We start from the raw sequence: 18983 nt of genomic DNA on the forward strand, positions 1-18983 counted from the left end.
GACCAGCAGCATCTCTACCTAGATGGTCTTATTCTGTAGACAATGCACTTAACCAGTGCACAGTACTGCTACTTTGAGTCTTCCAAGATTTGTTAGGGAGTTTGCATTTCATGCTATAGCTATTGTGGACTTACTGACAATTATTTGGTCTCCTTCCTTCACTCATCATCAGTGCCATCAAACCGGGAGAATTCACATAGGCACCAAGATATTGCTTGCTAGTGGAGAAAAGGTTCTCAGCTGTATCAGAGACTGGAAGATGCTAATGAGTGCTATTTCCTCTTCCTGAGCACACAAGAAGAGAACATTTGCCAGCCTTCCTTGCTGTTAGGTTGAGGTCATATGGCAGGGTTCTGGCCAATGAAAGGCATTTTTATTACTAACTGTAAAACATTCTGAAAGAGCCTCAGCACTTTCTGCCTTTGCTCCCCTGCTGACTTTGAGAAAAGATTTCTGCCTTCTACCCAGAGGAGGTAGAGCTACCAGATGGAAGCAGCCCAAATTTCTGATTCATTGCTTAGAGGAAAAGCACTCAAAAGTATCACCTGACATAAACCTCAACTTTGATGTGAACAAGAAATTGAAGAGTATGGTGTGAAGCCACTGAGACTTGGTGTTTTTCTTAGAATAACTAGCATATGTTACCCTATTTAGTTGGCAGTTACACACTTCAACCTTGTTTGCAGTAATGGCTTTGAACCCTCAGATTATACTGGTTCCTCTTCCCAAGAGGAGAATGATAAGATTCAGTTATTCACTTATGGTTTCTTTGGATTAAGGATGGAATCTTGCATGGAATCGTCATCCATCTACATGATTACCGTGATATATTAACTCAAGAACGCTGGAAGTCCTGTCCCACAACCAAGGGGATTATGAAAGGGAGTACAGTCCCATTGGGAAGTTAAGTGTCTTGCAGAAAGGAAGAGAATGAAGGCTTGGAGATCAGCAATAATTTTTTTATAGAAATTTAAACAAAAATGATAAGGGCCAGAACATAACATAGTAGAATAGAGAAAACTACATAGATTTTGGGGGGTATTTCTGAAGAACAGATAGCAATAGACACTGCTAAGCAATGTGAAATGCAGTGGCCACCAAAGCAGTGTACAGGCAGTTTAGCAGGGAGAGAAGGGACCTGGTGGGAAGACAATGTATTATACATGCAGGAGCAATGCCATGGAGGCCCTGGAATCTCGTCTCAGATTAGTCAACTACTGTGTGAGTGCTAGGACAGTCACTTAAACTCAGTGGATTCCAAACAACATGCAGTGATTTCTTAGGGCTCGAGTCAATGCAAATTTAACAAATACATTAGCTAATAAGCTTTATTGGTGGAAATGTCACTTCTGCCTTGATTTTTTAGTCATCCATTTAAATCTTCAGTTCATGTAGTTTGTGGAAATATGAGCCAAATTACACTTGACAACCTGCAATGAGAGGTAGATCAAAACATCCAATTTTGATATTGTCTGTCTTTTTTTTTTTTTTCATCTGTCACTGGCATGTGGCAATTAGAAATTTATATACTCTCTGGCCTAGTGTAGGATGTTGCTGCATTTGGTTTTTTAGTCTTAGGAGAGATATGGCCTGAATGAAGATGTTCTAATACTTACTGCAGAACTCCTAGGTGCTGAATCTGCAGATATCCAGGGAAAAATAATTGTCACTCGTGCTGTGTGGGAGTGAATCTTTAAAAAGTTCATGCCAACAGCAGTGAAAAGGGCATCCTTCTTTACATGGCAAAACTAGAATGGACTCATTATAGAATCTGTAGGAAAGATTCATTAAGACCTTAAATTTCTTCTAAATTAGCCTGTTTCCTGGATGTCTCCTATTCATACATCTCAACCTGGGAAGACACATTCAGAGAAGGAGTCCTCTAGGTTCAGCCTGCAAATGAGTATTTCAAACTGCTAACAGTTAATGAGTTTCTCCTGTTTTCCCTGGGAGAGCGCCAATGTCTAGGGCTTAAATTCACCTGTTCATTTTTGGATTTGGGTTGGATCTGCTAGGAGGAGGCAGATGGTGAAAGTCAAACAGGAGATTTTTTTTAACTGCTAGGACACACAGAACAGATTTGCCAAAATGCCATCTATTGTCTAGAATTCAGAGATGGAGACCATGGTTAGTTGTTCTGGTAATTCCAATGTGATCATTTAAAAAGAATACACATTTCAACCCTCACAGTCTAAAAGCACAGCCTACATGCAGTTTAAAAATAAATTTACTTCCTCCAACGCATAACAAAGCAACGCCTAGATTCTAAGGAGTCAAAACAAAATGTAGCTATTCATATTTTTAAAAGGCTGAAAAATGTCCCCCTTTCCACACAATCCTGCTTTACTGCCCCACAAAGCTACACCTAGATTCCCAGGAATAAAAATAAAAGGTAGTTATTCATATTTTTACCAAGCTAAAGTTTGTTCCTTTTTCACACAATCTTGCCTTACTGCTCCCTCCCAGTTCCCCTCCGAATGTTCCTTTTCCTCTCTCCACACTAATTTGCATTCTCTTATCCCCACTTTCCACCTTTGCAACCCCTCCTTTTTTTTAAACGGGGTGACAATCTAGATTTCTCATATTTTTATGGCTATGTGACTCAGATAATGGGCTGACTGACAGATATGTGGACTCGGAACATTCCCAGCACTGAACTCACACAGTATGTTTTGGGGTGTTGTAAAGCCCTGGGCTGTTGGTATCTATGTGCCCCCACCGTTCAGAATGGGGAACTCTGCCATCAGAAAGCAGAACCCCTGTCTGCTTAGAAGAAGGCTATGACTCAGCTGGCGGTAGAGAAATTAAACATCTGAGATAAGAACTGGTGAGGATACCATCAAACATGGTGCACAAGTGTAATTTAATATAGGGGAGAATATCAGTCTTGGGGGTGGGGCAGAGTAATCTATGGGTAATTGTTTGAGGTCTCCTTCAGACAGAGTAGTTTTGAGCCATCTTTTGGGAAAAGGATCAGAGATAGTTCAAAAGAAATATAGTTTCCTCAAGGTGTGGAAACGATATGAGCAAGCTTGCAGCAGAAACAGGTCCTAAAAGAAAGGAAAGTAACACATTTGGCACAAAAAGTTCATATTTTCATTTAAAAACATTAACTGAGACGTAAAATGTTCTGGTGGAACTTTCTGCCCACCAAAAAGTGAAATCAATTATAACCAGGAGAAAGGTTGATGGTAGGTAGCTCTGAAAACTTAAAATAATACATGTGAAGCCAAACTTTGCAAAGGTAAGATTCCATATGCTCAGGAAGTGTCTTCATTGCTGTAATCATCAACTAATTAAACTATGTTTGAGTTCTTTATGGGGTGGACAGTGGATAATATTTGGCCAAAAATAAATTGTGAGTTTTAGGAAAACGTTAGCCACATGTCCATCTGAAAAAAGAGTGTTGTTTATGAATTTCTCAGCCTCTAAAAACTTACATATGGCATTTCCCCTCCTAATTTATATTGAGGAAACTCTGAATTACCCTAAAGGAGCTCCTGTGAGGAGAGACTGGAGAAGAGATAAGATATAAAGTGGCTGTTCCAAGGTAAATCATTATTTCACATTTATTGACAGCACCTCCTTAATTATATCTTTGTTGACAGCTATTCACTTTGTGTACACAGAATTCTTTTGAAACAATGCATATTCTAATCTGCCTTGGAACCAGAGAAGTGTTTAACAAAGCATGTTTTTTGTTTTGTTTTGTTTTTGTGGCCGCCGGCTGGCCGGCCTTCCTTCCTTCCTTCCTTCCTTCCTTCCTTCCTTCCTTCCTCCCTCCCTCCCTCCCTCCCTCCCTTTCTTCCCTCCCTCCCTCCCTCCTTCCCTCCTTCCCTCCCTCCTTCTTTCCTTCCTTCCTTCCTTCCTCAGGCTGTCACTCCATCATTGACCAGGCTGTGACATGATCTCGGCTCACTGCAACCTCTGCTTCCTGGGTTCAAGTGATTCTCATGCCTCTGTCTCCCATGTAGCTGGGATTACAGGTGTGTGCCACTACACCTAGCTAATTTTTGTTTGTTTGTTTGTTTTTTAGTAGATACGGGGTTTCTCCATGTTGGCCAGGCTGGTCTCAAACTTCTGGCTTCAAGTGATCCACCCACCTCAGCCTCCCTAAGTACTGAGATTATAGGCATGAGCCACTGTGCCTGGCCTGTTTTTATGTTTTTGATAGTAATAAACAGTCTGGGGACTGTTAGACCTAGGGTTGTGTCATTAACATTTGTTGGCAAAACTTCCTCTGTTAATCTTCTCCCATTCCTTGCTCTCAGACTGTCAGATTTATAAAATCACAGCAACTGTAAAGGAACAGAAGAAAGCAAGAGCAAAAATAGATGGACCATTGGGTTATTTAGTACACCTAGCAGAAGATAAGCCCAGCACTGGCCAGGTGGGTACAGCATGCCAGTGTCCCAGATGTACATGTTGGGTGGAGCTGAAATGACATAGGAAGGGGAATAAGAGCAACTTCCAAGTTTGGGCACCTGGACTTTGCTTACTTGACTCTTCTTTTGAAAAATTAAATCGCTAGATCCAGGGCTTACCTGTGTTCAACTCAAATATAAAAAGTCACTCACCTACTCAACTATAAATTATTTCAGATCATTTACAATTTCATATAATCCTGACCTCTTCTGTTCTCTCAATTAGTGTAGATAATGATAATTGAACTAAACTATGTAATTAACCTCATATCTTCTAGATTTCTCTTTTTTTGCAAAACCTCAAAGAAAAACGTGTGTCAAACTTTTAATATTTTCACGTTCCTTGAAAATTCTACTTACTCTCATAAATAAAGAATACTTGTCAGAAGCTATGCTTTTCAATTTTTTAAAAAAATTTTTCTGAGCTCCTTCCATAAATTGTTTATTGTTCAACATGGCTGTGACTTTTCAATGCAGTTACTTATTTTTCATGCCTTCAATTTGGTTTAAATATTTCTTTTGCCCAGAATCAAATGCATAAAAGGTTTCCTTTCATCTCAATGATGCAAGTTATATTTGTTATCTTCTATGGGAAATTAATAATGGTAGGGTCAAGGTGGGGAAGGAAGTTAGTGGATCCCTCTAACTTAACAACTGCATATTGTAATAGAAATAACTCATAACAATGATGCATTTCCTCTCTTCCCTTTTGATAAACAAGGGCATGACTTAGTGGTCATTCTTTTTCTTTTCTATTTTGCACTTACTTCTGTCCTAGTTATTAAAACACCTAGCCAATGACTTCTAAAAGCGGTACCACCTGAGGTCAGCTACACTTCTCAGAATTAGACATAAGGATAGAGATGGATGCCATAATGACTTCGGACACACATTGGATCAATAAAGTTGGAAAGCCCAGGGCTAAGATACTGGCAGCAGTGCTTGCCTGGTATATTCTTCAATGCTCATAGGATCTGTCTGGTCTTAAGTCTGGTGAATCCAGAAAGGGTGGCACCCCTGTTTCCTTCCCATGTCAATCCTAGCCTGTTTTGTCCAAATCTCCAAACAACCTATCAGATCTTATGTTCCGGGTGGCTTGTGTAGGATAGAAGGGCTGCTCTCCTAGGTTCGTATTCCATCATGCATGCTTTTTAGAGATGTTTCCCATGATTCATTAAGACATCTGGGTTTTTTATTCAGAACATTTCCCATCATGAAGTATACTAAGAGCATTCTTTTATATAGGTTCCCCCCTAATAAATAGGGTAAAAACTTCAGGGAAAAACATCAGTGTGCTAATCTCCATTGCACTTCACAAATTCATATAAATGTTCTTCAAGCCACAATTTGACATGAAGGAATGGTACCCTCATGAGCAAATGTAATGATAAGAGGTTCATTGAAGCAATTCTTTTAGACATGTGCCTGGACAGGTCATGAACATTCAGCATAAAAATGTTTCATTAACAGTACATGACCCTGATCAATGACAGATGAAGAAATGGGCTTTTCCTCAGCTCTGCACGCCTCAGGGCCCAGCAAAGCCTTCTGCCTCTTGGCAAAAAGCCATCCCACCAAGAGCTGCATGAGATGCTGTTTTAAGTCCTATGATCAGTGCTTGGGCTCCCTTCTACAACTGCCTTGATTCTTTGCGAGAATAGTGAACATAGACCAGGACAGCAATAACTTTAGAAAGCAAATGCTGAACAGTGTTTTAAGTCTTCTGCTGAATATTGTCTGGAATGGTGGCAGCACTGCCTAAGAATTGGCAGTCACCAAATTTAATTTGCAAAGTCAACGGTAACCTCATCTACATCAGAGTTACAAATAGGCGAAAACCAGTGCCCACTAGCAGAATGGTTTAGAGGTTTTCAGTGTCTTTCTGGCATTGAAATGATAAAGGAAGAGAAAGTAGTTTTCAAAGTCAGTTTGGTTTTATGAAATGTTCACCAGAATAAATCATAAGACAGAAAATAACCAAAGGAGATAATCATCATCAGAAGAGAGCATGATCTCTAATGATAAAATTATCTTTAGAAAACCCTTATTAGAATTTTCTAAACTTATAGAAATGAAAGTCATGATTTTGTTTTGCACTAGTCCCTTGCAGTCTGGAGGTCTGGGTTCTAATTCCCTAATTTATAGAACAGCATCTGAAATGCCATTACCAGTCTTTCTTCTATAAACTTTTTTTTTAAAGCCTTAAAAATGCTATTTTGCTCATTTACTTAAAGTCAACTCATGGTAATTTGCACTATTTGAAGGAAGTGACATAATGGATAAGAGAAAACAGCAAATAATTTTTTAAATGACATTTTATTCTTCAGAAGATATTTTAGTTATCTGCATTTTAAATACCCATATGTCTCAGACTCTAGAAACTGGCAACATTTCAAATTAAATAGTGCATCCCTGCGGAGAAGATGAGGTGGCATACTGTAGTATTATAGTTTCAAGACAGACTTCATAATTTTGATCAGACTCCGGTTCAAGCAGTGAGCCTAGAGTAGCTAGCTGTGATATCTTGGGCAACTTATTTTTCTTCTCTGTGACTTCATTTCCTCTGTTGCTAAATGGTGATGATATTTGTATCTCATGGCATTATCAAGAATAGAAGGGATAATACTGATTAAGTGCTTTTGACAGGGCTTGGTCCGTAATAAGTGATTCTTATTTTACTGATCAGCACGGGAGTTTTGACCTGCTCCATTTCCAACCTGGGCCGGTTCACCCCTCCTTAGGCAGCCTGGTTGTCCTCTGCTCCCAGATCACCATATTGATGCCGAACTTAGTGCAGACACCTGATCGGCATAGCGCACTACAGCCCAGAACTCCCGGACTCAAGAGATCCTCCAGCCTTAGCCTCCTGAATAGCTGAGACTACAAGCATGCGCCACCGTGCCCGGCATGATTCTTACTTTATATGGCACTTGGTAGGATTCTCTCTCCAGTGTCTTCTCTCTAATTTACCTCTATGACTGGCTATGCAGTTTAGAGAAAATAGTACATCTTGCTTTTCTTAACAAAATTACACAGAGTAGTTTACAAGGTCAACCAATGGCCTCTAAGAAAGAGTTCATATGTACCACAGGCTAGAAAGGACCTTGGAAAACCTCTGATACTTTCCCCGATCTGATGTCTGTGCTCAGACTCCCAGAAGCCAGTCATCTGCACATTTTCCTCTAACTGCTGGGAACTCATTGCTCTCCAGGAAAGTCTACTTCAATGCAGGACAATTCATCATTAGGAAGCTCATCAGCTTGCTGGGATAAAATATGCTTCCCTGGAATAAAATATACTTCCCATTCGTTGGCCCTGGTCCAGGCCTTCATGGCAATGCAGAATAGATATATTTTCTATTTCACGTGAAGATATTTCAGATACTTGAAGAGAATTACTGCGCTCCCTCTAAGTCTTTCCTATGTCAGGACTGCTATTTTGAAGTCCATTTCTCATATGGAAGGCCTGTGGCTACTTTCTACACACATAGCTCAGGTACAGTGTGATGAGTGGAACAGAACAGGACATCTCAGTGCACCCCCACCAAGACAAAGCAAAGCAGGATGGACTCATCCCTGGAAACACTGGATACAGTGGGTATCTAAAGGCCTGAATTTGCATCCTGGTTCTGCCTTTCTCCAGCAGAGTGGTCTGGGGTGTGGCACTCAATCTCCATGTGGTTTGCTTTTCTAACTGGCACATGTTTGTGTTAAATTTCATCTGGTCATATCTAGCAGAACTTATCAGCCGTTTTGAGCCCATTTCTTCAGCTAATATATTATCTATCTAGTTTTCATTAAAGTTTGTGACTAGCATACCATAATGTGCATGTCCTCGCCACTAATTAAAGCAAAATGTAATACATGGCAAGTCCAGCTAGAAGCCCAGGGCAGAACATTCGGAATCTGCACTAGGGTAACCATGGCTTCATGGCTTATTAAAGAAGTATTTGCTGTGTACTGATTTCATGCCAGGGAAGATACTGGGTTCAGGAGATATAAAGATGAACAAGAGAGTTCCCATCCCTACCCTCAAGGAGCTTGAAGTCTAGTGAATCGTCTATTAATAGGCTTTTGAGGGTACTGTGGACAATGTCCTTTCAACCATTATTCCAGCTTTTGTTAGCACAAAGATAGAATCATGGCAGTCCCCTGATCACCCAGTCTGGGCCCCAAAGGAAACAAGTTGAGTAGGGAAAGACCTGATCTTAGTGAAGGAATGTTGACTTAGTGATTTTTTTCTCCTCAAGTTTTGTCTGATATATATATTATTTTTTAATAAATCATATATAATATGGCTGATATAATCATGAGAACTATCTACATTATGAGCTGGAAAATAGATACCCTACTTTTAAATTTAAAATGTGTACTATAATAAGGAATGCATGAAAATTGAACTTTACTAAGGCAGTGGTTCTCAACTAGGGGTACTTTTGCTCCTGAGGGAACATTTGGGCAATGTCTGGAGACATTTTCTGTTATCCCAAGTGGGAAGATATTGTTGGTATCTAGTGAGTAGAAGACAGGGGTGCTGTTAAATATCCTACAATGCATAGGACACTTCCTATCCCAGACAAAGAATTGGCCAGGGAAAAAGGTCAGTAGTGACAGCCAGGTCGAGAAACCCTGCTTGGGAAGAGGAAGCAGCAGAACTTAGTGGTGAAGACTACAAATGTGGGGGCCAGAGTCCTGTGTTTGACACCTGCTTGTGATGACCACTTCATCCTGCCTCAGTTTCTGCATCTGAAAAGTGAAGATGGTAACAACACTGAATTCAAAGAGAGGATTAGTGAGGCAATGCAAATGAAGCACTCACAGTATCTGGCAGAGAGTAAGACTAAATAAATGGTGGTTATTTATTTATTTTGCTCTGTCCATTTTTTCCTCTCAATACTACATGTTTTTTGTTTTGTTTTGTTTTGTTTTTGTTTTTTGAGATGGAGTCTCACTCTGTCACCCAGGCTAGAGTGCAGTGGCGCAATCTTGGCTCACGGTAACCTCCACCTCCTGGATTCTGGCGATTCTCCTGCCTCAGCCTCCTGAGTGAATGCTACATGCTTTGACATAAGTGAAATAAATAGATGTAGCCAAAGAAATGTATAGCACTTGTATTTCATGAAGAAATCTGTTGTTTTGCTGTATTTAAAGAAACAACCCTAAACAATTTGATCGTTAAATGTTAGCCAGCTCCGTGAGTTGGATGATATCCTCTTGCTGAGCTGCCTGAAGTATTCCACTGAGATACTGTCAAATTGATTAATATTTTAATGACTGCTCAAAGATTTTATTTTCAAATATGAGTATGCCTCATATTTTTAGACTGAAGTGTTTCCAATATTATGGAGATGAGGGGTATAAGCGAAGCATAAAGGTAGACAAAACTACAACACTTCCAAACGGTGATTTTAATGAAGATATACTTTGGTTGCTAGCTACTATTTACTTTAAATGCAATTTGATATTAATGCTAGCACATAAGTGTTATTTAATCTTTATTTCTAAGATGAACATCCTTGGGAGATCTTGCCAGTTTGTCCAAAGTATAGGCATAGATTTAGATTCTTATTTAATATCCTCAAAAAAGCCTACAAGACACATGGTCTCAAGTGTGGTGCTTGCTTTCAATGTTGTAATAATGGTTGGTGCCTCTGCAAACTGATAGAAAGTCTTTGATGCAGGGAATCAAGGGATTTGAAAAAGAAATACTGGAATTTTTTTTTCTTTTATTCTTTTTTTTTTTTTTTTTTTTTTTTTTTTTTGAGATACAGTCTTGCTCTGTCACCCAGGCTGGAGTGCAGTGGTGAAATCTCGGCTCACTGCAACCTCTGCCTCTGGGTTCAAGAGATTCTCCTGCGTCAGCCTCCTGAGTAGCTGGGATTACAGGTGCATGCTACCATAGCTGGCTAATTTTTGTATTTTTAGTAGAGACAGGGTTTCACCATGTTTAGTCAGGGTAGTCTTGAACTCCTGACCTCGTGACCTACCCACCTCAGCCTCCCAAAGTGCTGGGATTACAGGTGTAAGCCACCACGCCTAGCCTGCTTTGTTTCTTGCATTAGAAAATGAAGATAAGATGCGATGACGTGTGAGTGTTTGTGTCTCCCCCAAGTTCTCCATTGAAATCCTAACCCACAACGGAATGGCATTAGGAGGGGGGCCTTGAGGCAGTCACTGTGTAGTGAGGGTAGAGCCCTTAGGAATGAAATTATCGCCTGTAAAAAAAAAGGGATCATAATTTTTTTATTATAGAGAGCTCTCTTTCCCTCTTTCTGTCATGTGAGAATACAATGAGAAAATAGCAGTCTGCAACTCAGAAGAGGGCCCTCACCAGAAATGGACCATGCTGGCACCTTGATCTTGGACTTCAGCCTCCAGGACTGTGAAAAAGAAATTTCTGTTGTTTATTAGTCACTCAGTCTATGGTATTTTGTCGTAACAGCCTGGACAGAGTAAAACATAAGAGAACATTCACAATGGTGTGGGAGGTGGGCACAGAGATGGCTGTATCTTCCAGTTGGTTTCTCCCAGCCCTTCTCTGACCTTCAACAGTGGTAGGTAGGTGATGCTGCCTACTCTACATGTCTCTTCAAGCCATGTGCATGGAAAAAGATATCCTTAGATGCAAAGATTAAATGTCCATTTCGATCTATTTTCTTACTCTTATTTAGTGCTCAACATCTTTCAAATTAAAAAGAAACGCCGGGCGCGGTGGCTCAAGCCTGTAATCCCAGCACTTTGGGAGGCCGAGGTGGGTGGATCACGAGGTCGAGAGTTCGAGACCATCCTGGTCGACATGGTGAAACCCCGTCTCTACTAAAAATACAAAAAATTAGCTGAGCGTGGTGGTGCGTGCCTGTAATCCCAGCTACTCAGGAGGCTGAGGCAGGAGAATTGCCTGAACCCAGGAGGCGGAGGTTACGGTGAGCCGAGATCGCGCCATTGCACTCCAGCCTGGGTAACAAGAGCGAAACTCCGTCTCAAAAAAAAAAAAAAAAAAAAAAGAAGCATGTATTTGGTAGCCCTTTCAAAGATAGTTAAAATTACTTCTAAATAAAGTTTCTTTAGCCAATTTTTAATTAAATTGCTAAAGGAAATTATGTCTGTTGGCTTAAAAACAAATTATGGTAAGTTCATCAATCATGTATAATATGTACAATTTAATCCCTTATTAAGACTTGGTAAGGGGTTCAAAGATGCTGAGTTTACCAAATGAAAGAAAGTAACTGTGAATATGATAAAAGAGGTATGTATGCTATTCCATCATGAAAATATTTTGTATTAATAGCTTTAACCAAAGATTTGTATAAATATAGCTATAATACTTATACTCATGAGTACACTCAAAATTTCTACCCAACAATTTATATAAGCTGCTATTTAGTAAGCTGTATTTTTAAATTATTGGGCAAAGTGGAAATCAAAATTTGGTTCTGTTCAAAGATACCAGCTAAAGAACTAAAACAACAACCACAAACTGTCGTGTTCCTCTTTCCGTGCTATTTTGCCCACAACCTTAACTCTAATCCCAGTAAACAACCCTCTCTGGGAACAAGTGGTAATTGGATCTTCATGCTAATTCTATCCTGGTTTTCTTTTGACTACTAGCTCCCAATTATGCCAACATATTACACTATGTACTGTTCTCTGGGAAAATGCTAAGACAACCTTGTTCATTCAACTAAGGTCAGACCTTAAAAAAAAAAAAAAAAAGGCTGAAGATTTACCTAAAGACATTTTAGTTCCTAACAAGCATCTGTTTTTCATTTTGGGTGGAAGGTTAACATAGCTTACTCTAGTTATAAACCAGGTGCAGGAACAGATAAGTAGGAGTGTATTGGTCTTAAGTAATTTCAACGTGAAGTGTTAAGGATTCAGATTTTGTTCTCCTGCCAGAAGTTGAACAGACTGTTGTGGTTGCATGGTTTGGCTGAACACTGGCTACTGTTTCAAAAAAATTTCTGTGACCCTCATGTGTATCCATGGCATAGAATCAAATGATCACTCCATTAATTACCCTTTAATTAGTTAATGTAACAGAGGACGTGCAGTTATTTAGTCACGATTGGTCTGATTAGGACTCAGTACTTCATACATGAACATAAAGATGGAATTAATAGACACTGGGGGCTCCGAAAGTGGGGAGGCTGGAAGGAAGTTAACTGTTGAAGAGTTTTTATCTATGGAGTACAATGGTCATTATTTGGGTAATGTGTACACTAGAAGTCTAATCTCTATATATATGTATAATAAACTTGCACATGTACCCCTTGAATATAAAATAAAAAAGACCCAGTACTTAAGGAGTAGAACCTGTTTATGTTACTACTTGTAAATAATAATTCGGTGATAGTGCCACTTTTCTTATAAAGATATATTGTACATTTTAACAACTTATATATGCATAAACACATGAAAGAGTTAGATAAAACCTAAAAAAAAAAACCTTTAACTTAAAGATTTCCTACTTTCTCACCCGCCTCATGTCCACACCAGAATATTGCCAATAATTATTACTAATGTTCACAGGCAAATCTTGTCAATTAAAAAAAATATAATTCGAAGTAACAAAGACCATTCAAATATTTGACTTTAAAAACTACAGATTCATTTAGCTTGAAAATTCAATTGATGCAATTCTATATTCCTTTTTAAATAAGATCAACACATATTTTTTGAGAATCTATTATGAGCAGGATATAGTTAGGAGCTGTAGAACTATAAAAAAGTTCATCTTCCAGGCAAGATACCTCTTTACTCTTTGGAGGTAATGGCATTAGTGAGAATACGTTCTAAACTTGTGATCAGATTGTTAAACATTCTTATAAATAGCAAGAATATCCCCGTTTTAGGCAATGCTGTGCATGTTTGTGACATTTGCACTTTTGTGTGGTACTTTACATGCTAGCCCTTACTGCTTAGGAAGGAGAGATGAGTGATACTGTTAAAACTTTATGTATGTTTTAAGGATGTAACAGTTTATAGCAGCTTCCTTTACTCTTTTATAGTGGTTATTCAGTGATATATTTGTAGACCAGATGTCCTCTCTTTTGTGATCTCTTAAGCTAAAAACAAAACAAAAATTACATATATCTTGAGGTAAATTGGATCATTTCTATTTTGCACTGCACTTGAGTAATGTTTTGAGTTGAATGTTCTCAGGGTTCTAAAATTAAGTTAATCCATATGTAATTAGGAACATTCTTAACTAGACAGTCCTGGTTAGCAAGAGATTGGCAGATTATTCTGAAACACTAGTTAGCAAACCGTGGATAGCAATTAAATAAAAAAAGAATAAAATTCTCTTTAAAATAGGTTGTTGCAATAACTTAATGTGGTAATATCATTTTCTATTTTTAATTGCTGTAGACAGTGCATTTTTTAAAGCAAAATTTTGTCTTCTGAGAGCTAGTTTCATAATCTTGTACTACTTATGCCGTTTAACACTTCAGCAAGTATTCTGCGTTTGCAATCCCTTTTGATTTGTGATGGATAAAATAAACTAAAGGTTAGTAAAGATAGTGTTGCACATCTTAAACAGACAAGAATATCTTGGAGAAACTAAGTATTTCTCTTTATGAGACTGTATGACCTTATGTTATACAGTTATGTTGTATTTATGTTAATGTATAATGCTTTTATGATAACAATGCTTTTATTCCCAGAATAATTATACTTAACATTGACACTTAAAGATGCTCTTTTTACATTCAAGTAATGACAGCTTTGCTCTATATTCCATGTCAATATCAGGATTCAGGGAATGCTGAACCTAATAAACACCTGATTCTTCATTTACTCTTCCCCAGACACCATGTGCTTAATGCTGTGTATAGCCCCTTGCTTATGTCTTCATTTGCAGGAGTCATTTCAGAAGGAAGTGATGACAGTGCCATCTTTTAGTAAATAACAATAAGTCACAGTCTACTGAATGTAAAAGCTGTAGATTCTCAGTTGCTTAAAACCACCTTTATCACATAAGCTATGTTTTCTCGATCTCTAAATTAGGATTAAAATATGGAGGAGATTGTTTCTTCAATTAAATGTGAAAGATTAAACACTGTAGTGATTTGTTTCACAATAGACAATAATTAAATGTCAAAAATGGAATATTTACTTCTTAAGCCTCATATGTCTGAGAAAAAAGTATTGGAGAAGAATAAAAATCTGGTGCTATTTGCATATATGTTGATTGAGTTGACATGGAGGTTTACATATAAATAAAATATTTAATACTAGAATTACATAATGCATTTATTTTTATTATAGTTTCACATGCTGTTCTTAGAGGACAAGTAATTTCCCCCATATCCGAAGTACAATGTAGAGGGGAAAAAAATGGCAACCCTGAGTCTCAGCTCTCTAGTATTCTGGGATATGCCTTTTGGGGTAAGGAGAAATAATGAGGATTTCCCAAAGTAACATCAAAGTGAAACAAATGAATATAAAAGTGATAAATGTTACTTTTCTATTTCTCTCTTGCTCTTATTTTCGCCACTCTGCACTACTGGTTGCAGCACCACCAGATCAGAATGAACAATTAACTGTCTAATTATTCTAGTCACAGCAGCCCACAATGAAATCTTTATTCCGTGTTTACAGCAATCTTTGGCAGAGGCTGTCTTGCTGTTTCTAAACTAAGAAGAACTGCCCTTTGGCTCCTCTCGGCATCAGCTGCCTTGGTTTCAGCCCTGGATGCCAATAATCAGACTTCTTTTTCTTCCAAAGTGGACATTTTTTTTTTAGGGTGAAAAGACCTATTCTCATCACCCCCCCATATATTCTGACTGATTTATGTTCTCGCCACTGCAGCTCTTCCTTCCGTATCTCTTTACGTTTCTCCTTTCTCCATAGAACACCATCAGCAAAACCCCATTTTAGTTCCAAAATTGTAAAAAAATGCTTAGCCAAACAGTGCTCACTACTATGAGGGAAAGAAAAATACAACTACTGGTTTATGAGTAGAGGGAAGTCAAGGAAATCCCTCCCGCTTTTCTAAACTGCTAATTTTCTAGCTCAAAAGGCATTCAGTAACTTCTCCACCAGGGGAAAACATACCCACTTTTCAGTGGCTCTCTTGATGATTTCCAACTATTTACTTAAATCCACCAACAGCTGCAGGTCTTTGACAAGCTTCAGAACTTGGGGGATATTTACAAATGTATAAGAGTCTGAGAGGGTAGGGGGTCCATCTGAGTCTCTTGGAGATGGCAAGAGAAGACTATTGCACTACGACAGACAGGAAGAGAGAAGTTAATGCCAATCCAAAGTCTAGAAGGAGGCAGTGCTTTTACCCAATGGAGGAGGGAAAAATACCTTGGTTAACCCTCTGGGCTATCTCATGGAGTCCCCTTCCTGAATCTGAGAGCAGAGAACAAGCAGTGCTAGATCCGTTATCCTACGCTGCTCAACTACTTTCTCCAGACAAACATTTCTCTGCTCTGCCAGGATGGTGGCATCTTCTTTCCCATTCCAGTCTCCAAACCCTGTGTAACAGTTCCTCTAACAACTCTCACTATCTCCTCTCAGCCCTCAGCACTATTCAAATCGCCTTTCCGGTGAGAACTGGGTCATAAAATTTTACAGGGCAGAAAGGTAGAAGGGGGCGTTTCAGTAGTATAAACACTGATTAAATTTCCCAGCAACTCTACCCAAACGAAAGATAATTTTTCTACAAATATGCACAAGAATGTCAAGAATGCTAAGTCATTTTTATGTTTGTACTTTCCTTTTCCATTTTAATTTTACACTGCCACATGGCACACATGCTAAAAATGTATCTCCTTAACCTGCAGTGTAGCAAACTTTTCACAAAACATTAAAATGGCATATTTTATAGACTGTCCTTTCCCAGGATGCTCAAAGCATTTTTTTTTTTGGATACAAAATTAGATCATCTCATGACAACTGTCCTGTTAGAAAGGCACAGTTACTTGAGTTATCTGCAGAGAGTGAAAATCAGAAGCACTGAAAAGAAAGGTCACGCCAAAGTCAATGGCCAAAGCCTCAGTATACACTGAGAGCTTGGTTCACAGCCTAAGTAGACTCTAAGAGCTTGGTTCCAATTCATAATTCTTTCCTCCTGCTCTTCATTTGTCTCTCTTTTCTCTGGCAGGAAGGGATGTGGCCAGCGTGTAGGCTTGACCTCATCTCCTGCTCTGAGCTTAACTCTGCCATGCTGTTCTCCCACACCCTCACCCTGCTTTCTGCTTCATCAGCTGGCCAAGCCTGCACCCTGGACAACATCTGAACAGGGTCAAGCCAAGAGGTGGCGACCACAGGTACCCTTGTGGATTCCTCCAGTGCCGGAACCTGAATCCTGTCAGCATGTCCAACGGGACTGCAAGGGTCACACTAAAGGGAAAAGATTTTCCCAGGTTGTATAAATAAATGAAAGGGAAACGCTAGGTCAACTAAGGGGCTCAAGATGGCTTTGCCTTCAGGGTTCCCCAGCCAGAGGTGGCTGAGGAAGGTGAGCAGATAGGAACATAATACTCATCTGTAAGCATGGATGCAAACACGTCCTAGTTTCAACTTTTTGTTGTTCTTAAGTAGATCCAGTTATTTAGCTGAGTCCCTGACAGCACCACAGCTCTGAAGGGGTAATTTGCTTTGGTGGAAAGACACACATCAGAGACTAGATCAGGTCCGCGGACATTTCTTTTGAAGGGAGGGGGCTGGAGGTTCAGTTTCCAGGCGATTTATAACAATCAGAAAAAAAAAAAGAAATCCTGGTGCTCGTGCCAATAACGAGCATTAATAATAATAGTAATACCATAGTAAACTCGATCTATCAGGCGACCACCTCCCTGGCTCTCTGGTGCTAGTCCCTCTCACCTCCTGCCTGGCCTCATCAGAAACAAAACAAAGCAAAACAAGGCTCTGGTGCTGCCTCCGGGCTGCCCTCCAGATTTCAACCCCCACCGCCGCCCGCTCCAGAGGTGGATAGCTAGGCAAAGGCTGCTGCAGTCTCTCCTTTGGCCAAGGGCGCGTTGGGACTCCGCGGATCTGAAACTTTTACCCGATTTGACCCGCTTGCCCCCGGCTCTTCCCCCGCGACAACTACAACAAGCAAAGACCAAACAACGCGCGCGCGCGTGCAATTCAGAGCTTTCCTTGGGAGTGTCAGGGCCTGAGGACAGGAAATCCGGGGAGTTGGCGAAGTCCGGCAGGTGGCGGGGACGCGAGTCCCCACCGCATTCTCCTCCCACTGCCGAGCTCGGGCGGGGGCGCGGCGCGAGGCGCGGACGGGGATCGGTCGGTAGGTGCCTGTGCTGCCCCGGAGCCTGGCTCTCTGACCCCCTTCCCAGCACACAGCTCTCTGCGAGGGACGCGGCCACCTTGTTCCCTCCGCAGACGGAGGGAGGCGCCGCTGCCCGCGAGGCCAGAGAGGGTGAAGCCAGTGCTAAGCACCCCTGCAAGCCGCGCTCCTGATCCCCGGTCACCATCCCTCGGTGCGCGCAGTCCCCGCTCCCAGCGCGCCACGTTCTCCACCTGCCGGGAGCGCCCCAGAGTCTCTGCTTCCAGAGAGCAGCTCCCCAAGTCCTGGCAGCGCCCCCTCCATCCTCTTCTCCCCCAAAGTCCGAGGAAGTCGAACTCAGAGCGGCGGGTCAGCTCGCCGAGGCGGCGGACAGTTGCTGGGAGAGCGCGGCGCGAAGCGGGACCCGGAGCAGCGCCCGAGGTCTCGCCCCAGAAGGCTGGCTCTGCACGCCCGGAGACCGAGCCCCACGAGCTGGGCCCAACCTGAGCCCTCTGCGTTACCTGGCATGGCCGGCGACTCTCCGGAGACCTTCGGTCCTGACTGCTCCTGGGCGGGCGTCCAGCTCACATCGCTGCTTTCCCCACCGAGCGGCTGGTGTCCCTCTGCGTCCCTTCGGCCCCTGCTCGCGGCGCTGTCCCCGCCCCCCACCCCCCTGCCCCGCTATCAGAAATGTCACAGCTTTTCTGCCTTCGAATGTTTCGCAAAGTCTCTGTGCGGTCACCAGGAGTTGGGGGGCACTGGCAGGTGCGCCAGCCCCGCCGCCGCCCTGCCCTGCCCTCAGCGGCGCCCTGCGTTCAGCCTGTCCGTTGAGGGGAACCCCCTGGTCGCTGTCACCGTCCCCCGAGCGCGGCGCCCGGTCCGCTTCCCCTCCCTCGAGCCTTCTCTAGCCGGAGTGGCTGCTGCCTGCCTGAGCCGCGGGTCCTCATTCCCCTGCTCATGAATATTCTGACAGAGGCTAATACCGTTGAAGTAAATTGAATTAGCCAATTGGTGCCAGGAATGTGCGCTCCTTCCTTCTGAGGAGCTGTCTGGAACCCCACCAGATGAAAGCAATTAACGTCAGGTTGGCACCCTGTGGTTTAGACTAGTGAGGGGCAAAATGGGTTAATTCTTTAAATGCAGTTTAGATACCGCATTTAAATGTTTAAACTCCTCTATTGGCTGAGAGCAGAAGGAAATGTTACGAGGAAGAGAGAATAAAGAAAATGTATGGACGTGGGGAGGGGGGCGGGGGTATTTACGTCTAAACTTTCCCCTGAAGTTGAGGTACTTATTTTGCACAGATTCTGGAAGAGGCAG

General features: G+C 41.3%; 1 protein-coding gene across 1 annotated transcript in view; it reads right to left on the bottom strand.

Moving 5' to 3' along the window:
- CDH20 (cadherin 20) overlaps positions 1 to 18752 on the bottom strand; it is a 219336-nt gene extending 200584 nt beyond the window's left edge. The window contains exon 1 of the mRNA XM_010336754.3: positions 18185 to 18752. The gene's annotated coding sequence lies outside the window, so the exon portion shown is untranslated. The remainder of the gene's footprint in view (positions 1 to 18184) is intronic.
- Positions 18753 to 18983: the final 231 nt, after the last annotated feature.

The sequence above is a fragment of the Saimiri boliviensis genome, chromosome 13 (assembly GCF_048565385.1).
Source record: "Saimiri boliviensis isolate mSaiBol1 chromosome 13, mSaiBol1.pri, whole genome shotgun sequence".
Lineage (NCBI taxonomy): Eukaryota > Metazoa > Chordata > Mammalia > Primates > Cebidae > Saimiri > Saimiri boliviensis.